Source organism: Caretta caretta, chromosome 23, assembly GCF_965140235.1.
Source record: "Caretta caretta isolate rCarCar2 chromosome 23, rCarCar1.hap1, whole genome shotgun sequence".
In the NCBI taxonomy this organism is placed as follows: domain Eukaryota; kingdom Metazoa; phylum Chordata; order Testudines; family Cheloniidae; genus Caretta; species Caretta caretta.
In genome coordinates this window covers 4941081-4961434 of record NC_134228.1, presented here as the reverse complement: position 1 = coordinate 4961434, position 20354 = coordinate 4941081, and the positions used below count along the sequence as shown (strand labels likewise).

The following is a 20354-nucleotide window of genomic DNA, read 5'->3' as shown; positions in this document are numbered from 1 at the left end:
AGGGTGGCGTGGTATGGGAGATGTTGTCACTTTTTTCTGGGGGTTGTCACAGCCTGAAATATTTCCAAAGGGGGTCCCAGCAAAAAAAATTTGAGAAGCCCTGGATTATTGAGTGATCCATCCCGTTAGCCAGTCCCAGCTTCTGGCAGTCAGAGGTTTAGGAATACCCTGAGCATGGGGTTGTGTCCCTCACCATCTTGGCTAATAGCCATTGATGGACCTATGTTCCAGGAACTTATCTTATTATTTTTTTTAAACCACTTACACTTTTGGCCTTCACAACGTCCCCTGGCAATGAGTTCCACAGGTTTGCAGTGCGTTGAATGAAGCACTTCCTTTTGTTTGTTTTAAACCTACTACCTGTTAATTTCATTGGGCGATCCCCTAGTTTGTGTATTATATGAAAGGGTAAATAACACTTCCCTAGTCACTTTCTCCACACCATTCATGATTTTAGAGACCTCTATCATATCCCCCCTTAGTCGTCTCTTTTCTAAGTCGAACAGTCCCAGGCTTTTCAATCTCTTCTCACATGGAAGCTGTTCCATACCCCCCTAGTAATTTTTGCTGTCCTCTGTAACTTTTTGAATTCTAATATATCTTTCTTGAGAGGGGGGTACCAGAACTGCACGCAGTAGTCAAGGTGTGGGCGTACCATGGCTTTATACAGTGGCATTATGAAATTTTCTGTTTCATAATCTAGCCCTTTCCTAATGGTTCCTAACATCCTATTAGTTTTTTTGACTGCCGCTGCACAGTGAGCCAAGGCTTTCAGAGAACTAGCCACGAGGACTCCAAGATTTCTTCCTTGAGTGGTTACACAGCTAATTCAGACCCCCTCATTGTGTATGTAGAGCTGGAATGATGTTTTCCATGGGACCCTAAGCTTGTGGCATGTGGGGTGCGTGGGGTGGGGAGGCATGCGTGGGTGTGGGGGAGCGCGCGCGGGGTGTGCATAGGTGTGGGGGAGTATTTGTGGGGGGTGTGCAGGGATGGAGTGGGGGGGCACGTGTGGGGTGTGCACGGGGGGGGGGCAAGCGTGGGGGAATATGTGGGAGTCCTGGGCAATGGGGGAGAGGCGTGGGGCAGGCGCTGCGGTCACGCATGGGGCTAGAAGGGCGTGCGTGGAGGGGGGGGCCACGCGTGGGAGCGTGCCTGGGGCTGGAGGAGGGGCGTGGTCGCGCGTGGTGCAGCCAGCTCAGACCCGGCGGCCCCCCGCGCGCGCGCGCGCGCGCGCACCTCAGGCTCCCTCGCGTCGCGCGCACGCCGACGCGCCTCGCGCTGCCGGAGCCCGCGGCCCCGCCCCCTGCTGCCCGCCCGCGCGTGTGCCCGCCCGCTCGCTCGCTCCCGCGGCGGCGGAGTCTGAGGGGAGGAGGAAGGAGTCGCGGCAGCCGCCGCCATTACAGGCCGAGCCCGCCCCGAGAGGGACTCGCGCCCCCCCCCCTCCCCGCCAGCCGCCGCCGCCAGTCCCCACCGCCGCCCGGGGAGAAACATGGCGCCGCCGCCGTCACCGCCCCCTCCCGCAGTCCCGGGCCGGACCTGCCGCCGCCAGGGTAGGTATCGCCCCCCCCCCCCCGCGCCGCCGGGAACAATGGGGCCGGGCCCCACCCCCTGCCGCGGCCTGAGGGGGGAGCCGCCCCCCCCACCGTGGCATGTGGGGGGCGGGGTGGGGAGCGACCCCCCCTTTCCTGGCATGGGGGGTGGGGAGGGATCCCACACCCACCCCGGCATGTGAGTGTGGGGGGAGCCTGGCGAGCGACCACCCCCCCACACACACCGTGGCTTTGGGGGGGGGTAGAGAACAGGGAATGACCCCCCCCCCCATCCTCACCCTGCCGTGGGGAGCGGCCCCTTCTCCTGGCATGGGGCGGGGGACGGGGAGAGTGACCCGCCCCCGTTTCCAGCCCCCTGGGGCCTGAGTGGGGAGGATGGAGCGTGGCTGTCCCCGTCTCTCAGGCCCCGGGAGTGGGGGGAGGGGAGGTCTCCTCCTCCCCCCCCCCCCCCCGGGTCATGGGGGCAGGCGGGCGGTGAACTGCCCGCCCGCCCCTCCACCTGGGCGCCTTGCGGCGCGGGGGGAGCGAGGAGCGGCCTCCTTCAGCCGCCGCCCCCCTGCTTAGAGTGGGGAAATGTGCCCTCGTGTCCTGACCCCCGACCAGGGGCCAGGAAGCAGCCTCCTAGCCCTCGTTGTGGCCCTCGGGGAGGGTTAAATGGGGGAGCCACCCAGAGCCAGGGAACATCGATCCTCTCACTTCCTTCTAGGTGGTTGTTGCGTCAGTCCCCACCCTCCTGCCAAGGGTTTTCTCCCATCCTTTTTCGCCTGTGTCAAGGGATAGCCCCCTCTCCTGTGCTAGCGGGAGGATGAGGAAGTATCTGTTTGCTGCCAGGGAATATTGTTCACTGTTCCCAGGGTTTTCTCCTAACACCCCTTTACCTCACTCCTCCCATGTCCTAGGGTGGTCTGCTCGATTCTCAGTGCCAGGAGATTTCAAGATCTGTCCCCCTCCTCAGGCACAGTGCTGCAGATTTTAGGCCTCGCCCTCTTTATCCTCTTTGCTTTGTGCTTTCTAGGGGAGGGGTCCAGAGTAAATTTACCCTCTCTCTTTCAATTATAAATAATTTCTCTGAGCTGGGGGAGGGGAAGGGAAGACCCTGCGTCCCCACAAAAAGAGACCTGATTTTTCCTCCCTTGGCTCCCAGTATCCCCATGCAGATGGAGAATTCTGATTTCCCAGTCGCTGGAATCTCTGGGTTTTGTGACTGGTACAGTAGAGACTCCCTCCTGTCATTTGCCATCGCTGCCCCCTTCCTGTTCATGTGTCTCTTCACGAGTTCGTCTGAGAGCTTGGCCACCTTCGAGCTTCACCCCATAAAATAAGTTCTGTGGTGGGTTAGCGTATGCAGTTGAATGACAGGTGATGGGCACCAGTTTGTCATACCTTCTGTTCTACTAGCCACTGCCCACCATCTCCTATAGAACAAGGGGTCTATCCAGTCCGAGGGCAAAATTTGAGGATCAGAGAGTCCCAGTTGTCTCAGTGAGCTTGTAGCATCCACTGTTAATTGGGAAGCATCAGGCACTAGCTGGTAAAGTGGGGCAGTTGTCCCAAAGGGATTGGAAACTGCAGCTTTAAATGCTTCTCTACATTAAAATAGAATAAATTGACTTTCTTGGAGGGTCATCTCTCTTTATCTGTCCGTTCAGTGCAGACATATATATCCATTTTAGCACATCCTTTGGGGGGTATCAAGCTGAATATGTTTGTAATAACCCTTCCCATAATCAGTTACTAAGGTCCGGTCCTGCTCATATTGAAGTCAACTGGAAACTTATTGACTTCTGTGGCAGCACGATTGGACCACAGCTCTGAGGGAGCAGTTGTGTGAAGGGCTAGCAAGATTACACTGATCAACATTTGTTTTATCATCTCTTACTTAGATTAGAAATCAAATCGTGTATGTGTGTATATAATCCTGTGTATCACTGATACATAGTCATGGAATAAAAACATTCCTGTGTGATGTAAATCAAAATAACTTCAGTGATCAGTAGGACAGTCATGAGTTTTTAATTGTAAATGGTGTCAAGGAACATTTAGCAAAGACTGTGAGACAGAAAACACAGTTTCTTTTAGCCAGTTAATTATAATCAGGAAGTTAATATGATCTGCAGTTTCTAAAAGGCCCTTTAGTTTCATTTGCACTCTAGAGCAGTTGTGCACCATTTTTTGTCTCAGGAATTCAGGTTTATTCTCTTAAAGTGTGAGTCTGTGAGGTCTGAAAATATAGCTAAGTGTGGCTTTCCGGAGTGTGGCAGTAAATATTTTCTTAGCATAGTGAACTAAAGGTTTGGACGTGGGTTTTTTTTTTTTTTTTTACCATCATTCACATTCTTATTTGAAAAAGAAATATTTGTGTATGTTCTTGTGCTTCATTTACATAACAGAATGAGCAGACAGATTTACTAGGGAGCTGATTTTTTTCCCTACTTGCTTGAGCTGATAACTGATTTTGTAAAGACTGTGGGATGCTGTGAGCTGACATTGAGGGAGGGAATTCAAAGCAAATGATACATTTATATCTGCTTTTGTTCATGTATTGATGGCTTCAAGAATCTGTGGTGGTAACATTTTCTGTGATACGTGTGCCCGTTGGTGGAAGGTGGTGTGTTTTCTGCATAGATTCTGCATTTCTCATCGCTGGAACCCCTTTAGTAGAGGTAAAGCTGGGTTAGTGAGGACATTCTTATCCAAGGAGTAGGTGATGAAGGTATGTTCCTAACCATTATTTCTGTGAAAGGAGCTGGGAATTACCAGACCTCTTTGAAAGGCAGCAATAGCCATGTTGATAATTTCTGGTTTTCCTGAATTGTAAAGCTGTTTAGTGTCACATTCTGATTTAGAAAAAGAAAAGGAGTACTTGTGGCACCTTAGAGACTAACCAATTTATTTGAGCATGAGCTTTCGTGAGCTACAGCTCACTTCATCGGATGCATACCGTGGAAACTGCAGCAGACTTTATTACCAGCAGGACAGTGGGGTGGGAGGAGGTATTGTTTCATATTCTCTGTGTGTATATAAAGTCTGCTGCAGTTTCCACGGTATGCATCCGATGAAGTGAGCTGTAGCTCACGAAAGCTCATGCTCAAATAAATTGGTTAGTCTCTAAGGTGCCACAAGTACTCCTTTTCTTTTTGCAAATACAGACTAACACGGCTGTTACTCTGAATTCTGATTTAGAGTTACTTTTATTTTTTCCAGTCTAGCTTGGACCTCACTTTGTAACACCCAAAGTGCTCAACTCCCAAAGGTGGTGTTGGATAATGAAGAGGGTGGCAGTTTATGTACAATACTGAATGGAAAGTTTTTGTTTTTAATCTGTGTTTTGGTTGCACAGTTCTTGTTTGCATTGAACAGGTGAAATAAAGCACAAACATGCTCTGTTTCGTTTTTTTAAGTTATTCAAATGGAAATTAATTCATATTTGGGGGGGGAGGGGAAATCCACACTTTTTTGCCTTTGTAATTAAGACTACACATTTTTAAAAAAGACTTAACTTTTCATGCTGAGTCATTGTTGACCCAGTGCTCCAATAGCAAAGATCTGAATGAATGGCTTGAATTACTGCAATTTGTTTCTATATCAATATTCCTGAAAGTGCACAGCCCTCCCTACTTTTTAATGATTATATTCGGAATGTTCATTCTGGAGTTTTGCACAGTTATTATGGAAGATATCTTTTACATTTCACTTGTTCTTCTGTAAACTTAACAGCTTTCTGTTTCTTGATTATGGAGGGTGGTGGGATTATTGTCAACATTAACGTATTCTCTTGAGCTGTGTGTTAACATAATTATTGCTTAAAATACTGTGCTCTTCCCATTCTGTTTTCTCCACATGCTACCTTTTGTTAAATTTGGATTCCTTTTCTCTAAATTATCAAGAAATGTTAAAACTACAACTGGCCCTGTTTACCCTAGGATTTTAAAATGTGTTATCTATAACATTTTGAAAACACAGCTTTTTCCTTGTGTATGTCTGGCCTTGGAGACTGCATTTGTGGTGTTGGGTGCACTCCATTGTAGGAGCTTGTAGTATTAGTTTTTTTTTCTCAGTGGAAAGCGCATTGTCTATCCGGGAGGAAGGCATGGGGAGCTGAGTACAAGGGGAGATAATTTTTGGTAGCCAGAAGACAACACGTTGGACTTCAGACAACCAATCCGAGCACCAGGTTGAACTGCATTTTGAATACATGGCCACTATCCCAAAATACAAGTTGCCATATTGATGCAATCTTTATTTGGACTCTTCAGCAAAGTGAATATAGTGTATTCGGCAAGCATCAGGTCTCTGTGCAACAAAGAAGAGAATAAAATGAGGAGTACTTGTGGCTCCTTAGAGACTAACAAATTTATTTGGGCATAAGCTTTTGTGGGCTAAAACCCACTTCATCGGATGCATGCAGTGGAAACAAAAGCTTATGCCCAAATAAATTTGTTAGTCTCTAAGCTTTTGTTTTCACTGCATGCATCCGATGAAGTGGGTTTTAGCCCACAAAAGCTTATGCCCAAATAAATTTGTTAGTCTCTAGGGTGCCACAAGTACTCCTCGGTTTTTTTGTGCTGATACAGACGAACACGGCTACCACTCTGAAAGAGAAGAATGAATGTCCCGTCATATGCTCATACCCTGCATTCTAAAAGGCCTAAATGTTTTCCTGCTACGGTTGGTGGCTTGTTTCATATTATAAATTTTTCTGAACAGGCTGTAGTAATTTTTTTAATTTAAGACCTTCCAAAATCTTTTTCTTTAGATAAGCAGTAAACCTCTCTAATCACTTGACAGTGTTCCTTTAAATATGAAGGATTATTTCTCCCTTTGGGGAAACTGCAGTCATTTTACAGCATCAAAGTTACAGAGATACGCTGTACAGTCCACAATATACACCATATCCTGAGTTATGTACTTTGAAAATTAGTCTAACTGATGTATAAGTTGACCATGACCAAAAACAATAAGTTTCTTTGTTGCATATTAAAGCAGCATGTTGGAATTGTATTGATTGATTTTTAAATTTTGTTGTAATGACCCTCTAAGAAAAACCTTTAAAATCCCAGTTTTTCCTTCTCCATGGAAGGTCAATGATGTATAGTTTCATAATCTATTGGAACCTCTGCATGTACTGACACATGGCAGCTGTGTGAGTGATCACACTTTACAGGAATAAAATGAGAAAAATCATTACCATTAATTGCCATAGGCAATTAAAAAGACCTCTTTTGGTAATTGTTTACAAATGAAAGTGGATAATATGTTACATATGAGATTATTAGACTACCCTCAATGATTCCTAAATCAGGATTTTTAGACAAATAGGGGCTTTTATATCTAGGTAGTGATTTTATGCGGGATAGGATACCTAAATGGACTAGTGATAATTGGCATTTTAATCTGGCCAGAAAGAGTTTGGAATGGATGCTTGCTTAGATGGTAGGTGGACTGCTGGCTGATGCTGCTATTGTGATGTAATTTTTAATGGCCTGGATTCATTGATTTATTTCTTTAGCCTGCTGACTGATGTGAGATTCAAGCACTGATTAGTCAGTAAAAGAATGCAAATGAACCCATTTGATAAATGTAAAAAAACAAAAAAAAAAAACTGCTGTGAGGACTAGCAGTGGGCCTGTGAAATTGGCATTTGCCCAGTAAACAGTCATTGAATACAAATGCTTGGAAGGTGGTGGGTTTAGCTCCAGTGGCCAGTGAATTTGAGGTCTGCATGACTGAGGTTAGTGTCTTTGTCTTGTTTATGCCCAGATCAGTTTGCAGTGTGACATGGTGATGTTTACCTTTTTCATATGTAATAGTTTGGAGTTTTATACAACAGTGTCCTCTGGGTTCTAATTCAAGGTCTTACTTCTAGTGGCATATGGTACTGGAATGAGAAAAGTGTTGTAATAAATATGCTTACAGAACAGTATATGTTATTACTTGTACTTTGATTCTTGTGTTTGTTTTTTTCTGTCCTGATTTTTTTTTTAAATTAGTTTCTCCTGATCTGGATTATCCAAATTTTTGGTGGTTTCAGTTTTTTGAGTCCATTGGAAGTTGTTGAAAATAAACTAAAAACTGATTTCTTTTTTGGCCTACCACAATCCAGAGTGCGTGTTATCAAATATGATGGTGCACATCTAGTGCCCTTGGTTATGCTATCACAGTTGCTTTTTTTTTATTCCCCCCCCACACACACACACTCCCCGAGGTGTAGTGTGTGGAAATATGTGCCTATGGATTTGTGAGGAAGATTGGATTATCCCTCCGGGGGGAGGGATAGCTCAGTGGTTTGAGCATTGGCCTGCTAAACCCAGGGTTGTGAGTTCAATCCTTGAGGGGGACATTTAGGGATGTGGGCCAAAAATTGGGGATTGGTCCTGCTTTGAGCAGGGGGTTGGACTAGATGACCTCCTGAGGTCTCTTCCAACCCTGATATTCTATGATTCTATGGTCTTAATCAAATGGCCTTAATCTCTGATATTTTGGTAAAGTACTCTTTTTAGCCATCAGGGTCATCCACATTCTTGATGAAACCATAATGATTCTTCATTTCCCCTTCTTTTCTTGCTGCTGTCTCTTGGCCCTGCATCTCAGTTTCCATCTTTCTGCAGATGGCAGGATAGGATGACTACCGCTGTGCCCCCCCCCCCCCCCGCCCCCCAATCCATCAGTGCTGCTCAATTGGCTGGAGGGGTCACCCAGGAGCAGTCTGCTGCCTCTGAAGTGCTTCCAGCATTTGTCTCTCACATAGCAGTGCAAAGCTGTTTTATTAGATCTTTGAGCCAGCCGTACTTATTTCTGACCCTTACCTGTCGCTTTTTTGCTGCTACCCTCTTAATCTTGATGACAAATTTTCCAAGTGTTTTCTTAAGAGTTTTTTAATATCCTTTTGAATCCTCATCTGATTAGGATGAAATTTTAATATCAGTTTTGTCTGTCGACTATTGAGTACATTGGCATTTGTTCTTCGTAGTTGTAGTGTGCCCTAATTTTAGTTATTTGTGAAAGGGTGTGGACAAAATGTGGTGACAGGAGATTGGAAGGAGTAAGGCTGTAATGGAACAGTTCACTAAAGATCTAACACCCTGGAATATTGCTCTTGATGCTGCTAGATCTAGTTTTTATTCTCATTTTTATATCTTTTTTTGGGGGTGTGTGTGTGCGGTGGGGGGTTAGTGTTACATTTCTATTTGCAAACAAAAGCCCTGCCTTCACATTCGTCTACTGTGATTGGCTCTGACTGCAGTCTGACATTTCACTCTTGATTATTAGAGAATTTTTCTCTTTCCTAATGAATGTATTTGAGGGGCACCATGCATTCAGTAACTTGTCCCTTGGATCCCTGCTCTTTTAAACTCGTTAAGGATTTTCACATTTAATTGGTACCTGGTACTCATATTCTTCTTTTATCTTGCCTTTCAAAAGATCGTTATACTTTTAAAGAAATTTTCCTTGCAGTCTGGGATTTCTAATTTTAGGACAGTGTCACCCAGGCTTTTCTTAGCTAATCAGTCACTGGTCCATTTATCTCAATTCCTTTGATGTGTCTAGTGTGATTTTAGAGCGGGCCTATAGTAGTGAAGCTGCGTTCGTCCACAGAGTTAATGCTCTTACGTGGCTGTGGTTTCAGGGTAGGCTGTAGTAATGAAGCTGCGTTCCTCCTCTCTGCTAATGCTCTTACATGCACCGATAACAGGGCTGTATCTATAATTTCTTTTGGATATTTCAGAAGCCTTTGATATGCTGCTTTGACCATGACACTATGTCAGCTTGCCTTGAATCCTATGTGCTGGTTACTGAGGATGCATCAGTGTGATCTAATATATAGGGGATAACAGGCAGTCTGGTAGCAGACTGAGGTGAAGCTCATCATCTTGGTAAAAATAGCAGACTGTTGTTTGAATTAAATAGTATATCGGGGTACAGGGGAAACTTACAAACTACTCATCTACCCAAGTATCAGGAAAACCAGTAAGTTGACTACCAAAAGTTGCTGCTTGGCAGTATTTACTAGACTTTTGAGCTATGAACCTGGGATCTGTTCTGCATTGTAATTTTATTTCTAACAATATTTTCAACGTATTCAGGTTTTAATTGTCCTCTTACAGATAACTGCTGGGGCCTTCTGCATTCTCTTTCACTTTATTTCTATGTACTATTCTGTAACCCTTGCCTGTATTTCAGTTTACATGTTGCTGTGCATTTAGTTAAAATCTGTGGTTCTAATAATGCTATGCCTGTTTTCCTGTTGTCCTCAGACATGCGTAGAAATGTGAAAATTGCTCATTTCCAGTATAATGGTTGTGCTGTTTCAAGGTCTTGCCATTAGTTCTGGAAACACCTCTTCCTATTGACAGTAACATTTTCGTGTCTTGGTCTCTTTACAAGATTCCTGTCTTCAGTAAACCCTTCCCACTTTGTATCTGAGTGTACCTTCGTCTTGGAAGCAGAGCTAGAATATATTGTCCTCTGTTGAAGCTGTGACCCAGACACACGCACTGGTGTATCTTTCATTATTGATTATCAGGTAAATGGTCTAAAATTTGAAATGATACTGTTCTGTCCCACGCACATCAGGAGGTGTATTTGAACTAAAATAGCTTATTTTAGGACTTGCTTTGCCATGCTGACCCCATTAACTTGTGCCTTCAGACTTTCTTTGCTAGAGCGGAGAAATGGGTCTCTTGGGTCCCTGACTATCTTTCTGCCATGAGATGCACAGAATAGTTACAGTTGCTAGTTCATTTTTATCATCTGTCCCAGGAGTGATCTTGAACTCTTATTCTAGTTGCAGGTAGAGGGGGAGAATGTGCTTTTTTTCTTCTGTAAGGGCTACTTCCCTTCCAAATACTTCCATTCACTTCAACAGGAGTTGGATCAGGCCCTAAGCTGTTAACACAGAGTCTAATTCTGCTCCCTGCATACAGCGCTTTTGTTAGAATCCAGGGGAGTTCCACTTGCTGAGGAATTGCAGAATAGTGTAGGATCCGCAATAATTTGCTAAATATAATGCTTTTTCTTTCAAGGTGAGAGAGAGCTATCACTTAAGGAGATAGAGGGTGTACCTATGGGTGGATGGCCAGATCAGATGCTGGGGACACCAGGTGATCTTCATGGTGACACCTTTCCCACAATTTCCCATAGCAGAACAGTAATACTTATTATGCTTTCATCTGTGCACTGACACACACTCCTTTTGAATATTAAAAGGGAAGTAACCTAGACAACCCTAGATATTACACTGGAAAAAAGGAACCAGATATATCAAAATCTGTGCCTCTTCGTTTGATTATTTTATTTGTTAACCTTTGGAGTCTATTATATTTTTGAGCAAATATTAGACTATTGAATGCTTTAGGACAAATTAGATTGTCAGCTTGCTACGACTGAATCTCTGATGTTCATGTTGTAGAAGTATAAACATGTCATGGTAAACAGTAGATGTTTCAATAGTTTTTTCAATAGATGTTATAGTAAGGTATTTATTTGTTAAATTAATATTCGAGTAATGCAGGTAGTATCCTGTAGGTATTCTGACCTTACTTTGCTATAAAAGATGCTAGCTTTTAGGTCCCACAAAAACAGTCACAACAAGATAACTTAATACTAAGAGAGCCTGCAAATGCCAATGAATTAAAAGTATTTGTTAAATTAACCTCTTTCCCTCTCTCCCTTTTGGACTTCTGGGTGTATAGCGGTAAACAGAACATATGTGTTCTGATAGGCAGTAGTGTCCAGTGACGAGCTCATGTTCCGGATAACATCCCTTTCTAGACAGATGCTAAACTGGAGTTGAGGACATCAGTCAAGTGGTGTAAACAAATTATCTGCTTCTATGTACATAGCTTGTTGGTATCAGATTTGAAATGCCTGCATTTCTTGGAGACATAGTTTTGAATTCCATCAGGGGTGACTGTTTAGCTTCCCATATGTGTTTTGGGTTGGGTTCTTTTTTGTGAAACCTGAATAACTAAGGTCCCATCAGTACTGGTGGACATTAAAGACTTTTTTTGGACTTTTTTTTGTAAGAGATGGGGTTGCCTCTGCCTTTTCTCCCTCTACTTCCAAATGTTGCTTTGTGTTGTGTGCACCTGCTGGCTGCTGCTCTACACCACAAGGTGACTGTTTCAGTGCTGTTCATATATTTTTTAAAGGACTTTGGGATCTGTCAGGTTGAAAGGTGCTATGGAGAGGTTTCTCAAACATTTACAGAGTGGCATGTATTTTAATAACATGTTTTCCTTCTCATTCACAGTCAAGCAGACCACTTCCCTTATGATTCAGGGTCACTTACTATCTCTGTAGAAAATTCAACAATTTTTTACATAAAACAAATTAGAAAAGTGATTAATACATTTTTAGATTTTTTTAATGAGATTTAGAATTTGAAATGAGGAAGAGAGGGCAACACAGGCTGACCGCCAACTCTTCAAGGGCTACCAATGGTCTGTGTGCCATACTTTGGAAACCTGTGCACTGTGGAATAATGTAGTATGGCTGTAAATGTGTTTTAAAGACAAGTATACTATGTAGGTTCCAAAGTCTCTTAGAAGGTTCTACTGAACTTTGATTTACTTTCTAATATTCCCAGAACCTCACCCAAAATCTTATTTAATTGATGTTCCCACAGATATAGCCTAAAATGAGCATGTGATCTGTAGTTCAGAAGTTGGTATCTCTCATGGTGGCAGCGGAAAAAACAGTCAATGGTGGACAGATACATGGAGTTATTGAAGTTATCCTTCTATTTTGGACACAATGTAATCTCTGGTATGGCTTGGCAGGCTTTTTAATTTTGTTTTCTTGATCTTCATGTGGAATTGATATGTTAGGGTAAGTGTTCCTGTAGGCCTTGATTGGCGCAGAATTACACACACAATAGAGCAGCTCAGTGATGTACAAGACAAAATAAATCTACTAATAAAATTGTATATATCACTACTAAGTGTTCCCAAGTCCGAAGAGCAGCTTTTTTAGAAGTAAAGTTTGTCTGTCCTGTTAAGTTTTAAGTAAGGATTCTTTTCTTGTGTATTGATCTGTGGGAATTTCAGTGACTAACAAAAACAGCACTCTAGATGTGTAGCAAATGGTGGTTAAATGTTGAAAGTGGCAGGTATGGTTATGGAGACTTCACACTTACTGGTGAAAAATATGGAATGTGCAAAGTCAAACTTTGCTTCCATTTGAAATAAGTGTTTCTGCTTTCTTTCGAGCACTGTGAACAAACAGTAATCCCAAGGATTTGTATAAATTATCAGTAGGATAGTTGAGAGAAAAGGGATTCTCTCTCTCCTTCAGTGTTGAGTTCCTGGATTTATTCAGCCTCCAAGTTGGGGCAGGGACTGTAGAAGACTTACAGGGAGTGAACATCCACAGTGAGGATGATTACCCTGATTTTTGGCTGAACAGCAGTGTGCTGTGTACTGTTCAGAGCATGGTGGGAATTCCATCTGTTTACTGTCCGAAACTTCATCGCTCTCGTGCAACCAGATGCCTTTCTTGGCCACATGCACTCTAGAAAGTCACACTCTAGAAAGTCAAATTCTGCTGTCTTTGACTGGTAGAGATCTGGAGTTACCCATAACTTTGGTGATGTTACTCTGAATTTACATTGGACAGAATTTTGTTCTATCAGTTTGGGACCTCCATTGTATTTTCTCCTCTAAAACAAGTCTGAATTTACCTAAGCTAAATAGACGATAGAAGCAACTGAATGGTTTCAGACATTTGAAAAGAAGTTGAAACACTTATAATAAATCTATATCTAAGTTTTGTGGATAGCTCATAATGTGATGAGAGCTGGGGGCAGGGTTAAAAGTGGTTTGTTCATAAACTATAGGGTTCTAATGACATCCCCCCACCTCTGGAGGGAGATATAGTTACAATCTTAACACTCAGATTTTTTCATTTGGGAATTCTTTACATAGAAATTTTTGTCTAATGTTAAAGTGAGGTGTTACAAAAGCCATGGCTTAAAGTAACACTTTTGTTTACACTGTGTAATGAGCATTGTCGCTCTTCTTCCTTATAATTTAAGGTGAATCAGGCTAGATTCAAATGCATCCCTATAAGAGATGAAGTAGGGTCTTTTCATGTAGCTGGTATAATTTGAAGTTTAATTTCTACAGTGAGTTTCTCTAAAAAGATTAACTGGCACTGAGAGGAGAGAAAGAATGGCTTTGAGGAGAAGGGGGGATGACGATAGGGTTCAGAAACACCAGAGCAGAACATGAGTTTTGCTGTACAATGGTTTGCTTAAGTGTCCATAAGCCAGTCTGGAAGTCACAACCCAGATATGGTCAGGCTGTCAACTGGTATAATGGGAATTTCTGCATTATTTTACTAGCATCTATCTCTGGATCTTTGATACTAAAGCATAGTAACATTAGCAGATAAACTAATTTTGAGCTGCCACTTTTCAGTTTTGGTTTTGGGAAGCCCATTTTTATAAAACCTCTCATTTAAATAGATGCTGTGATTAAAGTTGAGCTAAATGAGCAAATAGACTGAGGTGAGAAATGGGTGGTAATTCCATTAAGCTTTAATTTTCTACTGCCGCATGTTCCCTTCCCTTAAAACCTCCATCTACCTTTAACATAAGCCATATCTCCACTGGGACTGAAACTTAGTTAACTATGTTTAACTCAGGTCCAACTAAATTGGTATTTAACACAGTATGACTGCCCAGCATGGATGAGGCTAAATTATTAGTATGACACTGTTTTCTTTTTTAAAAAACGTGATTCTTATGCAGTTTTGCCTCATCCTTGCTGACTTATGAAAGCATGTTAGGAAATAGTTTGTTGAATTTTGCTTTAAACTTGAGTCATAGGTAGGAATCTTAAATCCAGTTTAAGGGAATATAGATAATGGAAAAGTTTCTAAGCTGAAACCAAATTAAAAAGTTTAAAATGCTTTTCTTCATTTTTGGTGAAATGGCAATACCAGAAGAGGGATACCACCCTCATAATGGAGAACTTCATGCTTAATCCTGAGAAGTAACTTGTTGGTTTGTGTTCTGAATCATTAGGTTCGAAATCCCTTATGCATTTTTAGAACACCTTGTGCCTGTAGGATACTCTAAAAAGAAAAGGAGTACTTGTGGCACCTTAGAGACTAACCAATTTATTTGAGCATGAGCTTTCGTGAGCTACAGCTCACTTCATCAGATGTTCATCTGATGAAGTGAGCTGTAGCTCACGAAAGCTCATGCTCAAATAAATTGGTTAGTCTCTAAGGTGCCACAAGTACTCCTTTTCTTTTTGCGAATACAGACTAACACGGCTGTTCCTCTGAAACCTAGGATACTCTAGTTACCCCAAACCCAGGGTAAACAAATCTGGAGGTGAAATAGCCGTTTTATTCCCTTCATCGTTCAAATGCAGGTACAACTCACTTGAATCAAAATTCATGGAGCACATTCACTTATTCTGTGAGTCCAAGAAGCAACACTAACTTGAGCTTTCTGCTAGTCTGTAAACTTACAGACATCAAAGGCTTCCAAGAGGAGCTGATAGAGTGGTGAGTTTCACAAGACTCATTGTCCTGAGAGACTTCAGCATCAATATGGACACTCCCTCTGATATGATAAGTCCCAAAACTCCAGTCTGAACACTGCACCCTGGGTGTTTCTAAGATACTTCTGCAACTCCCACCTGTGGTTGGCCATATTCTGGATGGGATTCTCAGGTTGCATGTGGACGTAAGAAATGCAGTAGTAATTGTGTGTTGCTGGTCAGACCACTTTCTCCTCTATGTGGAAATAAACTCTCACTGCTGCAGTGAAAGAAGAAATTACTACCACTGTCTTTCCCTGAAAGCTTTTGGCTCCCCCAGTTTCAAAAACTTTCTTATGGAAAACACCCAACCAAGTGTCTAAGGAGTAGAAACTTAGTGAGACAGCACAACTCTTCCTTTACTACTTTTATAGACTTTAGCACTGAAGCCCCTTTCCCACTCTACTGCCCACACGTATTGTCAGGGTTCTCAGGTGGCAAAGTAGGAAGGAAGAAAACTTGTGCATCAGTGTCAGAAAACATAGTCTGATACAGACACCAGACACACGGAATTTCCACAAGCCCATGCTGTTGTCAGAAAGGAAACAGAGAGCTCGCATCTCTTCTGCTTTTGAAGCAGTAAAGTCTTGTCCTGTGGAGCTTTGCTGGATGATAAATTGCTTTGTAAACTCATGCTGCCACCACTCTTACCCTAGAATGTGGCATCTGCCTTTGCGAGGAATTGTTTCACAGAGGAGATCACCCATATGTGGGATGGGTAAGAAGTAAAAGCCGAAAGCAGGCCCAGAAATACAAGAATTTGACCCATTCACATGAAGTAGGCATGGAATCATTACAGCCGCAATGTGAGACTCTGCGTCCTTCCCTTTCTGGATGGTAAAGCTAAAACATGTAGTTGTCTGACCAGTATTAAAGAAAACATGCTTGATGCTAAAGTCTTCACAAACTACAGTCAGAGGCTGCCTTCTCTTTTCTAAGAGAGAGAGAGTGTGTGTGTGTGTGTGTTTGGCAAAACCTTGAGAACCCCACAAGGCTCAGTCTTCTTACCCAGATTGTTCAACGTCTGTGTAAAGCTGAGAGTTGGTGAAATAAATTAGGTTGAAGTGCCAGCAATTCATGTCAAAACTAGTCTCTGCATCTTTTTTGCAAATAGTCCCATCTCCCAGCCTTGTGAATGACTAGCCAAAATCTTTTTAGGGTGAGGAGCAGCTTGTTAAAGTTGACCCCTGCCAGATAGATGATGCTGGTAGGGAAAGGTAGTCACTTTGAAGAACTTGCCTCATAACAACCCCCGCTATAGATGTTCTCCGATTGAGGGTATGTCTACACTGCAGGAAAAAAACAAGAACAGAGTGTCTGTGCCCTCAACTGACTTGAGCTTGCGCTGTGAGGCTAAAAATAGCAGTGTGGATGTTCCTACTAAGGCTGGAGCCAGGGGTTTGAGACCCTTGTAAGGTTTCAGAGTCTGGGCTCCAGCTGGAGCGGTAATGTCTACACTGCTTTTTTTGGCCCTGTAGTGCGAGTCCAAGTCAGTTGACCTGGGCTCTGAAACTCTCTACTGCAGGAGAGTGGGTTTCAGTGTACACCTACCCTAAGTCACTTCATATCCATGGGATCTTTTTGGATTCCTGAATGTAACCAAATGGCCAAATATTCATAGAAGCAAAAAATTCCCATTTCCATTTCTGATTGCGTACAAGGTTGCTCCCTATGCTATCAGAAATCAATCTGTTCTGTGGTCCATGTGTTTGTATAACCTCCAGGGTTGGTTATTACAACTCATATCTAGAAATGAAGCTCTGTGCTCTTAGAGCTTTTTAAAAATTAGTACAAGACACAGTAGCCCTCCTATTGTAATGTGTTTACAATTTTCTGTAAACTCATCATCAAGCCCTCCATGGGATTGGCCCAAGCTATTTGTGAGATCTCTACTCCCTTCACAAGAACACCCACAAGAATGATATGTCACTGCAGTAATGAAACTATCAGCCAATCTGGAGAGGCTTGAGGGTATGGGAGACAGAATTTTCACAGGAGTTTTACCTGTGCTATGGAGCTCTTGCAAGTGATAACAATGACCAGAGAACTGGCCACTCGGACATAATTGCAAAATTCATGTCTTCAGTTAAGCTTTCCTTCAGTTTTCTCATACCTACGCATACAACGCGCTGATTCATTCAAACCTAAACAAGCAGAAAAACTCCAAACGAAATCTATAAACTAATCAAGCTACTTTTGCTTGCATTGTTTCTGTACTTAGCTCTTTGAGAGTTGCTTAGTTGCCACAGAGATGGGGACAATGCATTGTTGTTAACTGTTTTGCATATAGCATAAATGTCCAAAGCTTTTGTGAATCCTGATATACTCTTGGCCAATGTCTTGTGGCCTGGGATTACTGAGTGTTTTTTTTAAAATCCTTTTATCAGTTTCAAATTTGTTACGTTATAACTCTGTTTGGTATCCCCTTGTTCTTGTATTAGGAGTGTAAATGGAGTGTGTGAAAAGCCTGTTAACCGTTCGTTATTTTTTAAGAAGTGCTAAGATAAAATTTTCAAAAGCACGAAAGCTCTATGAGAGCTAAGCAAGATTTAAGCTCCTCAGTGCATGTCACTTTTGAAAATGGGACAAAGTCAGGCTCTTTAAAAAATGTTACCCCATATCTTTATATCTTTTGCCTACAGAAGTCTTTCTCTTCTGTTAATCACTTTTTGTGATCACTCTCTGGACCTGTTCAGTTTCTGCTGAGTTCTTTTTGGAACAGGTGACCATAACTGAACGCAGTATGCAAGCCGAGGGAGTACCATTTGATTTATATAATGCAGTTATACATCAAGTATTCTCCATTTCTTAACAGAACTTAACCTCTTGTTTGGTTTGTAACCATTGAGACTATGTTATGTCCTATTCCCTTCCCCATCCTGTAGTCTCAAGGAAACCCTGATTCTCTAAAGTGAAATGTAACCCTGATAACTGAATACAAACTCCAGAAATACTTGGGTGTTACTGTGATGGATATGTTAGCAATACCTAGCTTGGAGTAAATGTAATGTGTGCAAATGTCTTTCATGTTGTGTAGTTTTTAATGTGGAACATAAGTGACAATTACAAGTTGGGGGTTGACCTCTGGGAGGGGCACTGACATACTTGTTTTTTACATTAATGCAAAACATGCCCTTCTAGTGACATAGGATACTGTTGAAATGAATCTCCTGCCTGAAAGTTTTGTTAGCTTTAGTGGCTTCTACCTTAAATATATTGCATCTAGTGGATTGTTTTCTTACAGCCTAAATATTTGTTGCCTGTGCTGATGAAAGCTTCAGAAGATTCTTTTTGTATGAAAGAAAATGTCTCTAGCCACTTGTCAATTGCTCAGTTCCTGTTCCTGCTAGCAGAGCTTTTCAGTAGCTCAGCTATTAAATTTATGGCTGTCGGTTCAGTAGCTAAAACCTGGTCATTATCTATGTGATTATAGTTGCAGGGGTCTTAAGTAATCATTAGGAACAATAGACTTACCTGTCTCCTTGAGGAACATCTTTGTCCTGTGAACAAACTGGTGGAGGTGCAGCTTCCAGATTGAGAGATACTGCTTAACTAGAGCCTGTTTTCTTCCATTCAGAGAGTTTTAATGACCCAGCCAGGGGAGGAGTCCAGGCTGCTTGGCTGTTGACCGAGTATTCCACCATCTGAGCTGTGAGATATTATATGGCACTTAGATATCACAGTGATAGGGTCCTTAGAAATGTCTGAGATAGCTAGCTAGTAGCAGAATACCTCAAATTATTTGCTGGTGCTGTGACTTCTAAATGTTTAGGGCATGATTCTGCCACTCTTACAGTACCTTACCCTGCAATTAGTCCCATTAGAGTCAGTGGGACACCTTGCAGTTAAATATTACTCAAAATGACTAAAAGTGGCAGAATGGGCTCTTCATTTTAAGTGTTCAGCTTGCTTGTTAGTATGTTTTGAAGTAGAAATCAGGGCTTCTGTTATCAGTTGCAAACAGCAGGTTCACTTACAATTTTTTTTTTCCCAAAAGTCTAGAGTAAAGAATCTGAGTCTGTTGTGCAATCTGACATTTTATTTGGCAGCCATGTAGATGCAGACTCTTCAATAACAAGGTCATTTCTGAAGAATATTTAGTGGCTGAAAATTTGGGATGTTCTTGTTTGGTAATGCATATAGTTTTGCAGCAGCTTTGTTTAAAATGTAACTTTTGGTCTGTAATGGAAACAAAATTCTGATTTACTGTTACATTAGATTGCAACACTGGACTTAGTGTGACTAGAGACTGGAACACTGCAAAGCTCTAGCTATTTGTACATTTTTAGATGCTGCTCATTGGAAGGTGTTTTTGTTTGTTTGTTGAGTTTTAGGGGAAAGCTTGATAGTTAAATGTATTTAATCCACTTAATGACAGGCCGGAATCCTTATATCCCTCCCCTTGTTTTCATAGCTCTGGAATGTGGACAGATGACTTCCAAAGTTCAGGTAATAATTTATAATGATGCTGCTAGCATGACTTATCAGGGTTTAACTTTTTTTAAAAAAATCCCTCAATATATGAGAATGGAAAACGAGATATGAAGTTTCAGTGTTTTCAAAGCACTTAATCAAGGTGACTTAACTGGTTCAAAAGCAGAACCAAGGTGAATTATTCATTCCTTAATGCTATGTTAATTTTAGGGTTCTTTTCATTTAAAACAATCACTTTGTTCAAAGGCAGCTAGGTTTATAGTTAGATTTTATATCTTCTATACAAATTAAAACAGTATTAACTGAGTAGGTGTTGGGTGAAGTTCTGGTATTGGTGAAAGCCCCATTGCCTTGGTCATTAAAAATTATACTGCACAAAGTATTCTAGGTAATAGTCTTGTATGGGCCAGAGAGTGTGGGGCGAACAAGAGTCAATCTAGATGACTTAAGAGGTTTCTTTTATCTTTTTATTTCTATAATACTCATAACTGCCAAAAATATAATGAAGGTACTGTTCATTCATATCTGATAATGAAATCCATCAATAGATACTCGGAATTTGAAGGATTCTTCTTAAATTTCAGCTGTGTGTTGCCCCCGTAATAGCTTAATAAACTTTTAACGTGAAAGTAGTTCAAAACTACACTAACATGTTTAAAGGCAAATAGAACAGGAGTACTTTTGGTGCCTTAGACTAACAGATTTATTTGAGCATAAGCTTTCATGGGTTATAGCCCACTTCATCAGATGCATAGAATGGAACATATAGTAAAAGATATATATACCTACAGAGAACATGAAAAGCTGGAACTTG

The 20354-nt window shown here is 42.0% G+C and overlaps 1 protein-coding gene across 1 annotated transcript in view; it reads left to right on the top strand.

Moving 5' to 3' along the window:
* Positions 1-1349: 1349 nt before the first annotated feature.
* Positions 1350-20354, top strand: part of ARHGAP35 (Rho GTPase activating protein 35) — a 109986-nt gene continuing 90981 nt past the window's right edge. Inside the window, exon 1 of the mRNA XM_048832723.2 lies at positions 1350-1553. The gene's annotated coding sequence lies outside the window, so the exon portion shown is untranslated. The remainder of the gene's footprint in view (positions 1554-20354) is intronic.